The sequence below is a fragment of the Trichechus manatus genome, unplaced genomic scaffold (assembly GCF_000243295.1).
Source record: "Trichechus manatus latirostris isolate Lorelei unplaced genomic scaffold, TriManLat1.0 scaffold00096, whole genome shotgun sequence".
Taxonomy (NCBI): domain Eukaryota; kingdom Metazoa; phylum Chordata; class Mammalia; order Sirenia; family Trichechidae; genus Trichechus; species Trichechus manatus.
Window position 1 is genome coordinate 3,337,219 of NW_004444032.1, and position 20,343 is coordinate 3,357,561.

Genomic DNA, 20,343 nt, shown 5'->3' on the forward strand with positions numbered 1-20,343 from the left:
AGCTCAGGCTGCTAACCAAAAGGTTGGCAGTTTGAATCCACCAGCTGCTCCTTGGAAACCCTATGGGGAAGTTCTGCTCTGTCCTTTAGGGTCACTATAAGTTGGAATCAACTCAATGAAAATGGTTTTTTTTTTTTTTTGGTATAAAGGATTATCAGTAATAGGAATACCCACTTTCACCAAACTGGTGAATACCTGTGTATTTTTGCTGCTCCTCCTTCTGCCATGAGCATTTTGAATTAACAGGCTGATTTTCTAATGCTCATTATGGCATTAGATTCCATCATAAAGTGTGTGTTTCCTTGACCATGCCTTTTCTTGTCTTTCACAACCAGCTTCTTTTAAAGGCGGGAATAGCAATTATACAGCTGTGCACTGAGGATTCCCAGGTGACTGCAGCCAAGACTGAATTCAGGCCACCCAGCTACTGACCAGAAGCTTTGCCAGCTTAGCTACTTGACCACCTGCTTCTGTTTTTCTGGTCTGCTTGCAAATGGAGGGAGTTTGTTCTTCTGCCATCAACATCAATTTCAAAGAGTTCCTTGGAAGAACTTGGAAGGGGGAGGTAAAGAGTTGATCAGTGTTACTGGTTTCATTCCCTGAAAAATACAATCTCATAATTGAGATCCTAGGACTTTGGTCCAGCTATATATATAATGAATTCTTTTGTAGTTGAGAACTTTTGGACATGTGTCTGATGGGAACCTTGAAATTATAAACCACGTCACCCACTTTTCCTCTTCCCCCAACAAATATGCGATGGGTTTCATTAAAATTATGAGAATTTAAAGCAGTGTGTATAATTATCATAACTTTGTTTTCCAAGCAACTATTATCCGCTAAGTGGAGTTATTTTAAACATTTAACCTGTTTTTAAGTGATGCTGCTGTTATTCTGAAAACATGTTGGGAAGCTCTTAATAACCTGTCTTAGTTATCTATTGCTGTTGTAACAGAAATACCACAAGTGAATGGCTTTAACAAACAGAAATTTATTCGTTCACAGTCTGGTAAGCTAGAAGTCTGAGTTCAGAGTGCCAGCTCCAGGAGAAGGGTTTCTCTGTTGACTCTGGAGGAAGGTCCTCATCATCAGTCTTCTCCTGGCCTAGGAGCTTCTTAACACAGGGACCCCGGGTCCAAAGGACTCACTCTGCTCCTGGCACTACTTTCTTGGTAGTATGAGGTCCCCCTGTCTCTCTGCTGGCTTCTCTCTCTTATATGTCAAAAGAGATTGATTTAAGACACAACCTAATCTTGTAGAGTGAGTCCTGCCTCGTTAACATAACTACCTCTAATCCCACCTCGTTAACATCATAGAGGTAGGATTTAGAACACATAGGAAAATCACATCAGATGATAGAATGGTGGACAGTCACACAATACTGGGAATCATGGACTAGCCAAGTTGACACACATTTTTGGGGGGACACAATTCAATCCATAACGCAGCCCAACAAGGTCACACTTTTTTTTAACCTTAAGGGTACAGCTGGATTGCTCTCTTCATAGAATTGAGGTTTGAATTTAATGTCAAATCCACTCTTACAGGATTTGATTTGAAATATGCTGTAGGTTCTGAAGGCATCTCCAGTGTAAATGTGTAAGTCTTTCAGAGTGATTGTTTAGAAGAACAAGAACACTTATTCCTTGCAATTTTTTCTCTTTAATAACATATTTCCATTAGCTAGATTATCTTATACTTAAAACATGCCTTTTTAAAAATTATTATTGTAAAAATATGAATAACACAACATTTGGTAGTTCAATACCTGGTTCAGATTGTGTAGTGGACAGTGGGTATGTAAAGTCTTCTCACTTTCTTTGCCTCTTATAGGTGAAAATATACATTAAAAATGAAAAAAAGCCTATCATGTGATTATCATCTTGGATGGGGAGAAAAGATATGGTCTGGGGAAAATAACCTGTTTAATCCTCTATAGCAGTAGTGATACTGGTAGGATTGTAACTGTGCTGTAGTTACCAGAAGTGGCAGTTACTTGAAGGATGGGGTCAAAGGGCATTCCAAGCCTTGGCACAGGGTGAGGAACATGGAGAATTTTTAAATGGCAGGGTTCTTTGGTAAAGTTTGTGTTATTGGATGATTAGTAGATGCCCTCATTTACCTTGTTATACTTCTAAATAGAAGGAGCCCTGGTGATACAATGGTTAAGCTCCCAGATGCTAACGGAAAGGTTGGCGGTTCGAACCCATCCAGCAGCACTGCATGAGAAAGATCTGGCAATCTGTCCCTGTAAAGATTACATCCTAGAAAACCCTGTGGAGCATGTCTGTTATGTCACATGGGGTCACTGTGAGTCGAAATTGACTCCACAGCACCCAACACTAACAACTTCTAAACTTATCCTTACATTTAATTCAGCTTCTCAGAGAAAGATAAGCATTTCTTGATTCTTTTTTTCTGACGTTTCACTTTAAAAAATGCACCTGATATTCAAACATCAAGTTAAGAGACAAAGTCATAGCTCTCATCTCCTTGGAGTTTATAACCCAGGAAAAGAAGTTCACTTTGTAGACATATAGTGGGCAATTTTTGTTTGTAGTTATAAATTGAAGCCCATGTTGACAACTCTGCTTAATATTAACTAGGCAGTGTCTGCTGACGTCAGTTCTGAGAAAGGCAAAGAGTTTTTACTCCTTAATGGATAGTTCTGTGTCCCTCAAGGTTGTAATCGCGTGACCATCACTGATAAGAAGTGGTGACATTTTCCCAGTAGTCTCTGTGGAAGCTCAGGCAGAATGTGCTTTATATTGTGGCTTTGCCACTTACTAGGTGTTTGACTTTAGGCAAGTTACTTACTGTCTCTGAGCCTTAGCTTCTTCATCCGTATAATGGAACAGTAGTGCCCACCTCAGGATGGCTGTGAAGATTCAGTGAAGGTAGAGCATGGAATGTACTTAGCACAAAGCCTGGCACATTAAATGCTCTAGAAAGGTTAGTTAATATAATTGTAATTATTTAGCATGAGACAGGCTTCCTAGCCAGTTCTAAGATGGATAGCCATCTGTTGAATTTTAGATAGAGCACATGTTGTTGTGGTTGTTAGGTGCCGTCAAGTTGATTTTTAACTCATAGCGACCCCATGTGACAGGGTACAATTGCCCTATAGGTTTTTCTAGGCTGTAATCTTTATGGGAGCAGATCACTAGGTCCTTCTCCTGTGGAACTGCTGGGTAGATTTGAACTGCCAACCTTTCGGTCAGCAGCCAAGCATGTAACTGTTGTGCTACCAGGGCTCCTAGATAGAGCACATAGGCTTGAATAAATGGAGTAATACGCACTTAGTATAGCTCCTGGCACAGAGTGAGTAAGTGATCCAGACAGGGTAGAGAATAACAACATAACAACGGTGATTGTTGTTATTTATTCAGTTTTCAAAAAGTATATGAAATGTGTACTTTACTAATGTGGCTATGTATAGACCTTAAATTAAATAATAAAGTTATATATTTAAAGAAAACTTAGGAGAAAAATGGGGTGCAGAATTCAAATTCTAGTAAAAAGACCCAACTTAATGGTCTGACCGAGACTGGAGGAACCCCTGGAAGCATGGCCCCCGGACTGTCTGTCAACCCAGCACTAAAACCATTCCCGAGGCCAACTCCAGTCAAAGATTAGAATGGGCTATGGGACAAAAAATGATACTCGTTAAGAGTGTGCTTCTTAGCTCAAGTAGATACATGAGACTAAATGGGCAGCTCCTGTCCAGAGGTGAGATGAAAAGGCAGAGAGGGTCAGGAGCTGGTTGAATGGACACTGGAAATCAGGGGTGGAAAGGAGGAATGTGCTGTCACAGTATAAGGAGAACAATTAGGGTCACATAACAATGTATGTATAAAACTTTGTATGAGAGACTAACTTGAATTGTAAACTTTCACTTACAATACAACAATAAAATAAAAAAAAAAAGAACACTTAGTATGTTATATAACTAGTAAAGATGTGCAGGGCAATCTGAACATGATCAGAATAAACTCCTTGAAGGTGAGGTCTTTGTGTTTTATTCACTGCTATGCCCTTAAAAAGAATCTGGCACATAATAGATTCTCCCAAAATTTGAATAAATGAATGAATGAATATATACTAGACATTTCAGAGTGTCTGTTTGCCCAGCCCCTTTGCTGTCCTGAGCATGGATTTTTCCATGCCAGTGTGGTTAAAAGTATAAATTCTGGTGCAGACAGCCTCAGTTCAAATCCACTTACGCTGTGTCCTGAGGAAATTTACTTGCCTTTCTATGCCTCAGTTTTCTCATCTGTAAAATAGAGATGATAATTGTACTAACATTGTTGGTTTATTATGAGTGTTAAATTAGCTAAAATTTGTAAAGCACTTAGAAGTGTCTGCTTTGCCTGTACTAAGCTCTGTGTAAATGTTTGCTGAAGAAATGATTAAATAAGTATGACCTCTCTTTGACTGCCACTAATTGTACTAGTGGTGGACACACTACCCAGAGACAGGCATCCATCAGTCCATCAACTGACCTTGGCATGACTTTGGTCTAGCTCAGAAAGAAGAGCTAGGCCTGATACCTCTTCCAGGAAGTTCTAAGTGGGAGCTTGAGAAGCTAAGCCACTGAGCTTTGAGAAAGGAAATTTTCTGTTCAGGGATGAGGGTGGCCATTAAAGGATGCGTACAACAAGGGGATGCCATTGGCCAGGGCAGTGATGAGCGGGAAGCATGTGCAGAGAGAAACAGAGAAAGTGGGAAGGGGGGGGAGGGGAGAATGCTGGGATGTGGGTGTAGAGCCAGGTTAGAGTACCTGCATATGTGTAGCATACATTTCCTGCCCCCTATCTTTTTGTTTTTTTTGTTTTGCAACTTGAGTGAAGCTGTATTCAGGACAAAGAGAAAGGTATGAGTAGTCATTTAGAACAAACATCATGGCATTTCTTATTTTATTTTCTTTTGGTAATTGGCTATATGTTTAGGGAAAAAAACAAAAACAAAAAAACCACCTGTTGTCTTAGAATGTGGCAGTAGAGGCAGAAGCAGCTAGAAGGGAGGACTAAGTCACATCTGGTGCCCATACGCAGGCAGTGTTATGTTGCTTACAATATAATTAATGAACAAAGGAATCTGTTACAAAGCAGTATTGGACTCTTTAGTGGAGAGGCAGGTATCCCTGGAAAATTCAGTAGTGCTTGAGAACATCATATGTTATGGTATACGTGACTACAGATCAATTAGAAAGGGTTAAATTGTGCTTACTATGGCTTTTTTTCCCCCTTTAAACCAAGGGCCTGGGTGATGGAAGTGGTTTGCGAGTGGTTCTAAAGGTATCGTGGAAGAAAAGCCATGGTGATCTGCTTCCATTAAGATTACAGCCAAAGAAAACTCTGTGGAGCAATTCTCCTCTCTAACACATGGGGTCATCATGAGTTGGGCGACTCTGTGGCACTCAACAACAACACAAGGTAGAGAAGTATGTAGTTCATTTTGGGAAAGTTTCTTTTAAAATCAGGTAAAGTTTGGGCATTGTAGATTGGATTCTGTTAGTTGCAAGGGATAAAAACCCACCTCAAAAAGTAGGCTCATGAAACCAGCTGTCCAAGTGCAAACCTGGCTTTGGGCAAAGCAGGAGCCAGGTGATGAATGAATTTCTTAGGGCTCTGTCTCTCTGGCCCCACCTCTACATGGTTGGGACTTCAGGATAAAAAAGAAAAAGAAACCCTCTTCTTCCCAACGTCTGTACACAAAATTAAGAGGACTCAGGTCCTTCTTGGTTCTTATACTCACTTCTAGATGTACTGCTCTATTGGGGGATGATGGCTGTGATTGGTGTAGCCTGGGTCACGTGTTACATCTGAGGCAAGGAGGGCTGGGATACCATGAGTGCTGGCCCAGTCAGGGCTGCACAGAGTGGAGGAGGGGAGGTTCCTCTAGGGCAGTAGTCTGGCAGACAGAGACCACACTCCTACTCCAGGCAAATGAATGGCAGAGTGTTTGTTATTCAGGAAGCCACTCCTCCAGGGCTCCACTCTCTTGATGCCAGATAAATGAGCTTTCACACTATTTGGAGTTAATTATTCTCTTTGGGAACATGCAAAATAAAATTGTGATGCGTTTTTAAATTGACTTATACTATCCTTTGGTTTGTTTTTTTTTTCTTTTTAAATCACATTTTTTATACTTAACTATAATGGAAAGTGAAATCTTTTTTCACCAGCTTTTTAACAACCATAGTAGTAATAATGTACCCTCATTTCTTCCCTCTGAATGTTAAGATCTTGGAAAGTCAAAACCAATCTAGATGGGGAATAAACCAAAAAACCAAACCCGTTGCCGTTGAATCGATTCTGACTCATAGTCATAGCGACCCTGTAGGACAGAGTAGAACTGCTCCCTAAGGTTTCCAAGGAGCGTCTGGGGGATTTGAACTGCCAACCTTTTCGTTAATAGCTGTAGTTCTTAACCATTACGCCACCAGGGTTTCCAGATGGAGAATAGCAACTGTGAATTCAGAATACTTATAGTTAGGATGCTTAGGATGAAGGCTCTTTGTCATCCTTAACTTACAGTCATTGTGGAAAAAATTACTTTGGCATAAAGGTCCTCCAGTTTTGTTATGCTACATTAACCGAGGTGTGTAAATGTCATAAGCAAACTATTGATATTGCTTAAGCGGTCCAGAGAGATTGTTCCAGAGTTCGAGTTGTAATCCCTAGGAGAGCTTAACTTACCTTCCTCCATAAATATAGCATCCCTTATAGCATGTAAATTAACCCAACCTCTCTACACAGTTAGCATGGACTGCATTTTGTTTTACCCTAAAGGATTTTTGTGCTTGAATTTGAAATGCAAAATTAATAAACTATTTTTGTGTTTCACAGGTTAATATTATGTTAAAGACAGATCCAGGATTAAAGCAAAATCCTATGACTCCCCTTTCTAGTCTAATAGGAATTTATGGAAAATGTACCCTTCTGTTAGGTTTTCCATGCCAGACGTGAAAGATGTCTTTAGCTTTCCTTTCTGTTACGGTGTGCCTTGCAGAGTGTTTCTTGCCACTAGCCACCATGTAACATGGTGCAGTGAAAGAAATTTTCTTACTTGGATTCTGCAGTAGGTATGTGTCCTATTCCATTTTCTAAACAAGTACAGTGAGTTTATAGTCCACAGAGGTGTTTTCTCAGCTGTTCTTCTAACAAATATGTTTAACATTCTATGAGTCTTTATGTATGTGAAATATTTGAAGACTAGCTAGTCATTACCAGGTAGACATCATAATGGTAAAGGAAATTCACCGCTGATAAGCTTTTCTGTATGTCTGCTTTTAAAGGTGATTTTAAATTATGAAAATCTTACGACTCACTTGAGTTGTTAGTTCTGTCACCCTGAAAATCTTAGTTAAGTGTCTACACTGGAGTACAAAGCACTGTGCAGGATCACACTGGTGATCCTAATGATGGACCTTGGTCCTACTTTGCAGAGCCCAGAGTCCACATTAACCTGTGAAAATATTTGGTGAGCCTGGATTCTCAGGAAAAAGTTGGGAAATGTCAACGGATGAATGCAGTGAAGGATTCTTTCACCGAGGTAGTAGTTAGCACAAGTAAATGCTTTTAAAACAGATAAGTGTATGGAAAGCTAAAGTTCAGCAGTTTAATTCTTTGCTAAAGGAACATTCGGTTGTTTCTCCTGCTGTGGCCACTGCCCTCTGGCTGGGGAAATGGTGGTGCCTATTTAAGGTGACCACCTAGTGCTGCTCGGAAGATTTCTGTGTGACCTCTGACTGCCACCTTCAGATTCTTGATGATTTACTAAGGAAATTAAGATGCGTTTCAGAGAGACTGGGCAGGTGGCACAGCGGTTAAGAGTTTGGCTGCTAACTAAAAGGTCAGCAGTTTGAATCCACCAGCCGTTCCCTGGAAACCCTAAGGAGGCAGTTCTACTCTCTCCGATAGGGTTGCTATGAGTTGGAATTGACTCCACGGCAAGGGGTTAGGGTTTTTGGGCAGGTTTGGTAGACTTCCTTTGTCCTGTCTGCTCCCTTCCTGTTTGCTAATGTAGATCCTACCCTTCCCTCAGGGCTTGCTCAAATCCATCTCTCCAGGGAAAGCTTCCACTAGTAATCTCATGGAACCAAGCAGTCTTTCCTGTCTTTGAATTCCCGCGGCATTCTAATACTGTTAGAACCTGATACCATACGGTCTTATTTGGTTCTTTGGTATTTTATGAATGTGCATTTGCCTTCCCAAATATATTATACTGCCACTTCAGTTTGAATTCAGTATTTCAATATTGAATATTCAATTCATAGTCAACTTTAATTCAATGTATTTGAATCCATTCAAATGAAATATTTTATTTTGTCATTTGATATTCACAAAAGCCTTTTGAGAGAGGTACAACAGGAGCCTGCATTTGGCAGGTGAATAAAACCATCAGTTGCCATGGAGTCGATTCAGACTCATGGGGACCCCATGTGTGTCAGAGTAGAACTGTACTCCATAGGGTTTTCAATGGCTGATTTTTCTTCTGAGGTGCCTCTGGGTGGACTCAAACCTCCAACCTTTTGGTTAGCAGCTGAGCACTTCAGCACTTTGCACCACCCAGGTACACAGCCCTTAATGTGTAGAAGCTTATAGTCTGGTCAAGGACAGAAGTTGTGCACAGTGACCTAAAATAGGTGGCAATTTATTTTGTGGTAAGTGGGAAGAAGAAGGTACTCCTGGGTTAGGGAAAGCTTCTCGGGGAGAAGGGGTCATAGATGCACTAGATCTCAACAGATAATATGACTTTGAAAGATGCAGGAATATCTTATTAGTGAGAGAACAGTTAGAGCAAAAGAAATATGGAAGTACAAGCCATGTTTGGGTAAGGGCAAGTAGGGTAGTTTGGCTGGAGTGGAAAGTTTGTTTAGAGGGGTAGGAAGAAATAGGTCAGAAACTTTGGTTGGAATCAAATGATGGAAGACTTTGTTTGCCCCACCAACGGCTTTGATGGGGCATGAATGTGTTGAGGGAGTGAGTGAGGTAATAAAGACCATGTAGTGGGTAGTTCAGACTGGCAGTAGCCGAATGCAGCAGGGAGCTACTGAGGATGAGGAGAAATATTAAAGGCTACTGCAAAGGTCCAGCTGATAGGTGCTTGAACAGGAGTGATAGAGGTGAGAGGGAAAGGAATGCAGATGGAGACAGAAATCCAAGAGAAGATACGCATCTCAAAGAAGAGCTTGTTTGCAGTGATAGACTGATAGGTAGAACACGGGAGGGCTTTGGTTACACTCACAGAGTTTAATTGCGGCGGACTTTCTCTTACGCTTCTGTTACGTCCTCCACATAGCAATGGACACAGAGTGGACCGCTTTACAAGTACACATTGACTTCAGTAATAGGATTCTTTTAGTTGGCTTGTAGTAATGCAGATGAAGCTGGGCTGAATCTTACCTTAAGTATAAACCATATACTTTGCTAATAGTAAATGAGAACAGGCAGGGAATATTTAAAATATTTATGGAAGTAAATGATTTTTAAGTGCTGTCAAGAGTTTGAAAAACATGCATTTATAGCTAAACAATTGAGATGTTAATTCTGAATAGTTTCCAAAAGGTTCTCTAATGACTTCTGTTGAACAACTGTTTGAACTTGGTTGAGTATATTAAAAGTGACAGTTTCTTTGAAATTTTCAGTATGAAACTGCTAGCCTTAAAAGGAGAGAGATTTCTTGTATGTGAATAAAGAGGATTCAAGCATTTTAACTGATTGTCCAAGTATTATTCTGAAAACTAAATGCACGCTACAAGTATTTATCCAGGTAGAAGAATGTAGCTGGTACGTTAAAGATCGTTCCCTGAATCTCAATGACACTTGTAAGTTAGATCAAAACAGCATAATCCATTGTCTCTTAGGAGTCCCAAGGACTACAACAAAAACCAAAGGGAGGTATAAATTACCCAAACATGTTAAGGACTAAATTCACTTCATTTGTTGAAGAAATATTTATTGAATTCATACTATGTGTCAAGCTATAGGTGCTTGAGATTGAGAAGTAAGACTGTCATTAGTACCGGTCCACCTAGATTTCTAACCAGAAACTTGGGCATTGCTCTAGTACAGTGGTTCCTAAGTGTGTTCCCCAGAGCAGCGGCATCAGCGTCACCTGGGAACTTGGTGTTGCTCAGCAATCTGATGTGTTTTAACAAGCACTCCTCATGGTACTGATGCAGGCTAAAAGTTGAGAAACACCACTGTAATAGATGTTCTTAACTTGGGCTTCCATGGAAAGAACTGTATTTTGATATTATTAGTCTTCTTTTAATTCTGCGTATCTTATTTTATACATTTAAAAACATTTTGAGAAGGATATATGCCTCAGCATACTACAAAAATGATCTATGGCACAGAATTAAGAATCCTTGTTGGCTTGCATTTGTTCCTTTTCTTCTTCCTTCTTCTTCCTCTTCTTATCCAGTGGGTCCCCAAATCCTGTGGATTCTGCCATTGTGGTATCTCTCAAATTTGTCTTTTTTTCTCCATCATCAGTATTATTTATTTAGCCCAACAACTCATCTCCTTATTAAACTATTATGATCACAACTTGGGTGTTCTGGCTATCAGGAGGCTTGTGACCTCCCCAACTCATCCTCCCCGCTGCAGCCAAAGGGATCATTCTTTAATCATTGAACTCCTTAAAATCATTAAGTCGTTGATGACATGGGATCAAGTCCAAATTCTTTAGCTTGGTTTGCAAGGTGTTTTCATGATAAGACCCAGTCGTCTTCTCCAGGATCACCTCTTATGTTTTTTGACACATGTCCTGCACTTCAGCCTTAGCAGAAGTTATTCCATGGTTCCTTGGATGTATCATGACCTCTGAGCCTTTGTGCTGGCAGTTCCCTCCATTTGGAATGTTCATCCCTTTCTTTGTTGCCTGGTGAACTTCTGTTCATGCTTAAGGTCTGTACAAGGTGTTCTTAAGCATCCCAGGCAGAGTTAGGGGCTCAGTTCTCTGAGCTGTCAGCGATTCCTTTGCATACTTCTCCTCCAAGTGATCATTCTAAAAATCATTGGACCACAGGCTTCATATTTTTTAAAAAAATTGGTACCAAATGAAGACCTTTCAAGCAAGTGACTCAGGTGTGTGGTTGTTATAGGAGGATGCTTGTTCACCCTTGAAATGCTCACATCTCTGAAGAGCAAGCCAACGGCTGGGGTAGAACCTGGCCAACATTATGCCATCATTCAGGGCAGGAAGGAGAAGATGCCTCCAGTGGCAGCCAAAAGGAGGTTGTCAGATGAGCACTCTGTAATTACTCTCATTGCTCAGTTGCCAAGCTGCTGGGGGCCAAACACATTGAGATATTGTGGTTTGAGCTCTTGTCCTCCCACAGTACTGTGAGCTGCTCGTACATGATGGGAAACAAAGATGCCTGGGGTTCAACCATGGAGAATAAATGAAAAAAAAAAACTTTGTTCTTCTCCTACTCCCATGTAAGTCATATATGCCCATTATCAAAATTTCAGAAGATAAAAAGTGTGAGGGAAAAAAAAATACATGTTATCTATCTCCTAATGAAAATAGCTATTCATACTTACAGTTTTTTTTTCAGTTATTTTTTTCCCTGTATATTTAAAAATATTTTTATTACACTATGTAAAATTTTATAGTCTTTGTTTTATTATATTGTAGAATTTTCTCATTATAAACCCTTAATAAATGTCTTAATGGCTATATGATATTCTATTGAATGAATGGGCCTTTGCTTGCTTACATAATTATAGTATTGTCGAATATTAAGGTGGTTGTCTATTTTCTTTGTAAATAAAACTACAGTGACTGTCTTGATGAATAGTTTTGTGTGTGTGTGTGTGTGTGTGTGTGTGTGTGTGTGTGTGTGTGTGTGTGTGTGTAGACTTCTATAGCCATGTATTAGAAACCCTGGTGTCATAGTGGTTAAGTGCTACGGCTGCTAACCAAAAAGTTGGCAGTTTGAATCCACCAGGTGCTCCTTGGAAACTCTATGGGGCAGTTCTACTCTGTCTTGTAGGGTCGCTATGAGTCGCAATCTACTCAACAGCAACAGGTTTGGGTTTTTTTTTTTTTTTTTTTGTAGCCACGTATTAGACATAATTAAGGATGTCAGTAATTGCTCTTGAGTTTCACCTATTTTACAATCAATCCAACCTTTATGGAGCGTTAGAATAGTGCTAAGCAGCAAATCCCTTATATAGAAAATGAAGAGTCTCCAAATCTGCTACTCCTGAAAGTGATATCACATAAAGTAACATTTAAACAATTTTATGTGATTCTTATAGTCTCTATTATACAATGTGATTCTTTGTGAGATAAGAGAAGAGCGTGCTTTAACTTTCTGGCTCATTAATAAAGTACAGTTGTAATCAACTAAATATTAAAAAATGAATACGGTTTATAATTCTTTGATGCTGTTAAATTTTTTTTACCAAAATGGAAGTCCAGAAGTGATTTTTTTTCCTTTTTTATTACCTTACTTCTAAAAAATTCAGACATTTTTATAAATTGTTCATGAAGTTATATTACATAATTTCTTGGTAATTCCCAAGTGTACTGTTTTTGTGGATTGAGAGGGGTTAGGGAGAACGGAGGGGAAGCGCTAATGTTTTGCAGAGTGTCTTATGTGCTAGCCACAGTGTGAGGGAGGCCATTTCCTCCCAGCTGTCCTGAGAGGTTGGTATTGAGACCCTCATTATAGAGATGAAGAAGCTGAGCTCAACAGTGAAATTTCAGGTTTATGCAACTTGCAAATCTCATGTACTTTCTGTCACATTGGCTGCCTTGGGCAGGGGCAGATTATCCAATAGGCAAGGTAAACACAGTGCTTACTTTGCTTACCAGATCATCTGTAGTGAACAATTTCATATTTTTTCACCACATCAGAGAGTCTGCCTCTAGGTATGGCTGGCATCTGTGTCTCTCCCAACCCCACAGCACCTTCCTACAGAATCAAAGCCTGTTTTCAAATTTACAATCCCTGACAGGGTGAATGACCTAGTATGCAAGGTAAGCAAGGGCCTACTTGTGCTTACTTACTAATCTGTAGTGATCAGTTTCAAAGATGTGGTGAAATCCATGTGAAATTTTTCACTACAGATGATCTGGTAAGCAAGAGAAGCACTGTGCTTACCTTGCTTATTGGATAATCCACCCCTGACTTTGGGGTATATGAGCCCTGTGAAAAATCCCATATGATTCTTGTGTGGAGTGATGTCCTAACTCTAGAACTGTACTGTCCCTGTGTGGCTCTTTACATTTATATTTAAATTCTTTACCATTAAGTAAAATGAAAAATTCTGTTCTCTGTTGTACAAGCCACATTTCAAGCACTCAATAGTCACATGGGGGTAGTGGCTACCATATTGACTAGTGCAGATATTTAAAGCGTTTCTGTTACCACAGAAAGTTCTGTTGCACAGTGCTGGTCTGGAGGCTGCCTCTGGAAAAGTCCTCATAGGCTGCTATCCGTATCTTTATTAGCAGAATCAACAATAAGCCTAGGAACACTTATTTGAGACTCTGACTTAGCCATTCGTGCACTGACATATATTTTTGACCTCTGGAATCCTCAGTGTCCACAGTCTGGGGCCTCCTGGCTGAGGAAAGGAGAAGACTTATATAACCCACTGGTTGGCAACTGCACCCTAACCATAATGATACTTTATATGGAATATTACCCAAAGAACATATTTTTTGAATAGATCAGACCGTGAGAAGAGTAGTGATTTATATTTCTTTGCTTGATAAATGCCAAATTGTATTCCACAGGTACAAATTATTCTTTTATATTTGCTTAATGTTTACTCAGCCAAAAACCAGAAACCATACCCACTGCCGTTGAGTCAATTCCGACTCATAATGACCGCATGGGGTTTCCAAGGCTGTAAATCTCTACGGAAGCAGACTACCACATCTTTCTCCTGCGGACCCACTGGTGGTTTTAAACCGATGACTCTTCGGTTAGCAGTCGAGTGTCTTAATCACTGTACCACTAGTGCTCCTTGTTTACTCAGCAGATGGCCTTAATTCAGTTGGGAAAGGATAAACCAAAATGAGGAAGAATTAGTGAGAATTGAAATTCAAGGTATACCCTGGTGAATTTTGAACATATTAAATTAATCCTTAGTATTCTTCTCAGGAAGTTTTTATAATATAAGGAATAGACTTAAAAATTATTTTAATTTTTTGGTGAAAATATACACAGCAGAGCATACACTCATTCATCAGTTTCTACCCGTACAATTCAATAACATTGGTAACATTCTTTACATTGTGTCTCTGTTCTCTGTCTCTACCCATGTTGTTTCAACAGCATTGACTTAGACTTTCTACCTAAGAAATTTGGAAGACAGCTACCTGGCCAACCAACTGGAAGAGATCCACATTCATGCCCATTCCAAAGAAAGGTGATCCAGTGGAATGTGGGAATTTTCGAACAATACCATTAATAACACACGCAAGTAAAATTATGCTGAAGATAATTCAAAAATGGTTGCAGCATTTCATTGACAGGGAACTGCCAGAAATTCAAGCCGGATTCAAAAGGGATATAGAATAAGAGGTTATCATTGCTGATGACAGATGGATCTTGGCTGAAAGTAGGGAATACCAGAAAGATGTTTACCTGTGTTTTATTAATTATGCAAAGGCATTCAACTGTGTGGATCATAACACGTTATGGATAACATTGCAAAGAATGGGAATTCCAGAACACTTAATTGTGCTCATGTGGAACCTGTACTTAGACCAAGAGGCAGTCGTTGGAACACAACAAGGGGATACTGCGTGGTTTAAAATCAGGAAAGGTGTCCGTCAGGGTTGCATCCTTTCACCATAGTGATTAATTCTGTATGCTGAGCATATAATCCAAGATGCTGGACTATATGAAGAACGGAGCATCAGGATTGGAGGAAGACTCATTAACAACCTGCATTATGCAGATGACACAACCTTGCTTGCTAAAGGTGAAGATGACTTGAAGCACTTATTGATGAAGATCAAACACTACAGACTTCAGTATGGATTATACCTCAACATAAAGAAAATAAAATGCTCACAGCTGGACCAATAAGCAACATCATGATAAGCAGAGAAAATATTGACGTTGTCAAGGATTTCATATTACTTGGATCCACAATCAATGCCCATGGAAGTAGCAGTCAGGAAATCAAATGCTGCATTGCATTGGTCAAATGTGCTGCAAAAGACCTCTTTAAAGTGTTAAAAAGCAAAGATGTCACCTTAAAGACTAAGGTGCGCCTGACCCAAGCCATGGTATTTTCAATCACCTCATACGCATGCGAAAGCTGAACAATGAATAAGAAAGATGGAAGAAGAATTGATGCCTTTGAATTATGGTGTTGGTGAAGAATATTGAATATACCATGGACTTCCTGAAGAATGAATGAATCTGTCTTGGAAGAAGTAAAGCCAGAATATTCCTTAGAAGCAAGGATACCGAGACTTTGTCTTGCCTACTTTGGATATATTATCAGGAGGAGTAGTCCCCGAAGAAGGATATCATGCTTGGTAAGGTAGAGGGTCAGCGAAAAAGAAGAAGACCTTCAATAAGATGGATTGACATGGTGACTTCAACAATGGGCTCAAACATAGCAACGATTGTGAGGATGGGGCAGGACCGGCAGTGTTTTGTTCTGTTGTGCACGGGGTCTCTATGAGTTGGAAGCACCTCCATGGTACTCAACAACAACACCCGCTAAACTTCTCACCTATGCTTTGTAGAGCTAAAACCCAAAAACCTGCTGCCGTTGAGTTGAATTCTGACTCATAGCGACCCTATAGGACAGAGTAGAAGTGCCCCATAGGGTTTCCAAGGCTATAAATCTTTACAGAACCATACTGCCCCATCTTTCTTCCATGGAGTGGCTGGTGGGTTTGAACCACTGACCTTTCTGTTAGCAGCTGAGCACTTAACCACTGTGCCACCAGGGCTCCTCGCTTTAGAGTCCCCTCCCAGAGAAAAAAACACCCACTGCCGTTGAGTCGATTCTGACTCACAGCGACCCTATAGGACAGAGTAGAACTGCCCCGTTATGTTTCCAAGGCTGTAAATCTTTACAGAAGCAGACTGCCACATCTTTCTCTTGTGGAGCTGCTGGTAGGTTTGAACCACTGATCTTTTGGTTAGCTGCTGAGTGCTTTAATCACTTTGTCGCCAAGGCTTCCTTGCTTTAGAGTTTAACTGCTTCCAGTTTATTTCATATAGATAATTCTTTAAAAATGTACAATGCTCAAGTCAAACATTCTTTGCTAATTTAGCTAAACAGTAGCTTAGTTTAAAGATGACCTCAGGGATAATTTCAGTTCATGGTGTGAACATTTTCTTAGAGCAATAGATTCTGAGGTTCCTCCAGTCTCAGTAGGTCCAGTAAGTCTAGATTCTGTAAGAATTTGAAATCCTGCCCCACATTGGTTCAGGGAATAGGCTTTTAAAAGGACTTTTTGGGGGTGCATAAAAGGAGTTTTAACCTACTGGTTATATATTTTCTTATTTTTTTGGCATTTAAAAGTGGTTGGGGGAAAAAGAGGTCATTTTAACAAGTGAGACAGCGTCAGATAAAAGAAAATCACTTTCTGTTGATCTTTAAGAAGCCATGTGACCTCTCTGAGTTTAATCAATTTCTTTATCAGTTTCTTCATCAATAAATTAGAATAATAGCATCTACCTTGCTTGTCATAGTGGCTGGAGACTCAAATGAAATCATGCATAAAGTTGTTGTTAGCTGCTTTTAATCAGTTTCAACTCATAGTGACCCCATGTGACAGTAGAACTGCCCCATAGAGTTTTCTAGGCTGTAATTTTTATGGGAGCAGATCACCAGGTCTTTCTCCCTCAGAGCTTCTGGGTGGGTTCAAATTGTTCACCTTTCACTTCGTAGCTGGGTGCTTAACTGTTGTGCCACCAGGGCTCCTTATGTATATGGTAGAGCTTGGAAAATTTCCAATCCCGTGCAAACGTAAACATGGTGTCATTTTATCGATCTTCGCTTTTCTGTAACTATTTGAAATCTGAAGAACAACAGGCGTTTTTGTCAGGTCCAACTCTCTTCAAGTGCAGTCCCTACTGTGCAGGTCTCTGTCCGGCACACAAGTGCAGTGACGGGCCTTGTCCTTAATACAGGGTTAGTAGTGATATAACTGACATGATGAAAAATACTTTGTTTGGGCAAGAGGAGAACTAATGCCATGGGCTGCATGAGCTGTCTTCCCTTTATGAACTCATTCACCCGGAGCCAGTGTTCCTGGGAGATGAGAGAGTCTTTATCTGATGGAGGAATAAATACCAGTCTCCGTCTCAGCAGATCGTTAGCATAGAACAGTTGTCCTGAAATATAGTAGACAGTATTCTATGCATCAGCTGCCATCTTTGTTCGTGAAAGGGGGAGGTTGTCTAATGCTTTTAGTAGTTAAGCCTAGAAGGATGTTGTGACAAATGTAGAACATCATTGTAGAATTTCACATTAATCTGTATTCCAGAAAGTAAGTACAAAGAAAAAGGCAGTGTTGTTCCAACAATATCTAAGAAGTATAGAGATGTTACTCTTAGCTGCCAAAGCAGCAGTCTCTTCATTAGTGGCTATTGTGATTTCTAAACCTATAATTATAGGTTTGGTATAATGTCATTTAAAGTATCAAGTATCTTACTCAAAAAAAAAAAATTACAAATTTGCATCAGTACATGATTCTGACGGAAAGTTAGTCATCAGTGGTTCATTTTTATGATTGCTAGCTTTCAACCTGGAGGCTGATGTTGTGGAAAATATCCTCCAAAGTACCTGGTATGAAGCCTTGTACACATTGCTTACTCATTCAGTAATTTGGCTTGGTAGAAATTGGAGGGTAATCCCTTCATTTTCAGAGGACAACGTGTCCTACACACCCCACATTCTATATTGAAACTGGAAATTTTCCAGTTAATGGTATAAAGAATGCGTTGGTTCCTGGACAGGTCCACCAAGCTAAATTAACCCATAATAGGCTGGGCTGATTGAGGAGCATAGGAGCTAGTATCTGAAGACACTCTCGTAATCTGACTCAGAACTCAGTTTTACATAGCTAATAACTTAATTTGGAAAGTTGGGAACTGCCTACTCATTTTTAAAATGTAAATCCCAAATAATTATCGTATCTGTTAAATTTTAAGTAATTCCTGTCTTCTTGGTGTATAAACCTCCTCCTTTCATAGGAACTTTAACCTTACATCTGAAAGAAATAAAAATTTAGCAACCTATGGAAGCTGGGCTAAATTTAATTCTCTCTCATTTGCCAAAGTTGTGTTGCCTTTTAAAAATGTTCACTGTAGTTTTAGGTTTTTTTTTTTCAATTAAACGTAATTTTAAAATTGTCTTGTTTTATTCATTTACACTGCTTTTCCTTTGTTGTAAAGAGGATTACTTAAAAACTCAACAATTCAGTACATAGTCATGATAACAAAGATAAAGTCTAAGAATTTATTGTGCTACATCCTACAAAGGTAAAAGCGATTTATGGTAAAATGATGTTGAAGTACAAGGACCAGGAGTGGTGGTACAAACAGTTAACACACTCAGGTATTAACCAAAAGGTTGCATGTTTGCTTCTACCCAGAGGTGCCCTGGAAGAAAGGCCTGGCAGTCTACTTTTGGAAAATTAGCCATTGAAAACTCCGTGGAGCACAGTTCTACTGTGACACACATGGGGTTATCATGAATTGTAACTGACTCAACAGCAACTGGTGGCTATGAGGACTACATTATAATATTTCCACCTGCCATTCCAAACCCTGTAGGATTTAAATTACTATCAAAACTGGCATTTGTACCCTGTGTGATTAAACCAAACCACATCAAACCAGTTGCTGTCAAGTTGATTCTAACACATCGCGACCCCATGTGTGCAGAGTAAAACTGCACTCCATAGGGTTTTCGTGGCTGTGACCTTTCAGAAGCAGATCACCAGGCCTTTCTTCCAAGGCGCCTCTGGGTAGGCTCAAATGACTAACCTTTCAGTCAGTAGTCAAGTGCTTACCCATTTGCACTGCCTGTGTCTGTAATACATTTTTGAAATGGTTAAACATGAAAATATGTTCAGGCACTAATTATATCATAGGCTGTTTATACATTTATCATCATAGGATCTTAATTTGAAGAAATGATTGTGCTTTTATATTTTACTACTTTATATGTATCCTTTAGTGCATATAGACTTTAAATATATTGTTAAGAATCAGTCTTTGGTATAGTGAGTGGTAGATGAGTTTGTTTTTGTGATATAAAATCTGTGACAGGGACATTAGGACTGCAGATACCGTGTTTGTTCATTTTTACTTGAATCAAGGAAACAGAACCTTCTCAATACTGCAGGCTAAGAATTGCTGACATATTACTCTCCTCTTGAATTCTGTCACATGTACGCCATCACACCACAGAGTTTTATCTTTAGGACGAGTGCTGTGTGACATGTGCACCCAATTATCATCACCGTGACTGTATCATTTGGTGGAAAATCGGTAGTAAATCAAGAATATTAAGTCTTTGTGTTAATATTGGAATCCTCAGAAGCCAGCTGTGCTGAAACTATTTATTGCTTATATTTATAGAAGAGTTTGTTAAATGCTAGTACTCTGTGCCATGGAATGGTCTTATTGTCCATTTTCTGAGCTTGTTACTTACATAGTAAATGAAGGAGTTTTCTTCCCTTTTTTTCCCCTCATTAGGTTTTCCAAAATTAAAGTTGAGAATGGGCCTTTATGTAAATATTCTTTTATGAATAGAGCAATTGAGAAAACAGCATTCATTACTCATTTGTATATGTCATTTAATGGATTTTGTTTTATTTTTAGTTTTTCCCCTTTCTCAAATGCAAGTAGGCATCAAGTTATTACATTTTAGCTTGATTAGGCCGGAGTGAGTTTTTAAAAATCACAGCAGCAGTTTGGTGCTCTGATTAAAGATAAAAACAAAACAAAACAAAACAAAAAACAAACCCACAGCCATCAAGTCGATTCTGACTCATAGCGACCCCATAGGGTTTCCAAAGATGTAAATCTCTACAGAAGCAGACTGCCACATCTTTCTCCTGCGAAACTACTGGTGGCTTTGAACCTCTGACCTTTTGGTTAGCATTCGAACGCTTTAACCATTGCACCACCAGGGCTCCTTGTATTAAAGATACAGGGATCTATATGTTCATGTATCTTGACTGAAGGTACATGGATCTGTATTCTGCATTTGTGTATGGATGCTGGTTCTCTCCATCATGGTGAATCTAAAGCTGGACACAGGTTCTTTTTTGATGGTCAAATTTGTGTAGGTGGTTGGATCATATAAACTTTTATATTCAGCGTTT

At 39.5% G+C, this 20,343-nt stretch overlaps 1 protein-coding gene and 1 long non-coding RNA gene across 2 annotated transcripts in view; both read left to right on the forward strand.

Annotated features, from left to right (window-relative positions):
* DOCK4 (dedicator of cytokinesis 4) overlaps positions 1-20,343 on the forward strand; it is a 481,731-nt gene that overhangs the window by 40,400 nt on the left and 420,988 nt on the right. The gene's annotated exons all lie outside the window — the stretch shown is intronic.
* On the forward strand, positions 108-9,153 carry LOC111821666 (uncharacterized). The gene is made up of 2 exons (XR_002825008.1): positions 108-565; positions 5,259-9,153. It is a non-coding gene; the product is annotated as an uncharacterized LOC111821666 (long non-coding RNA).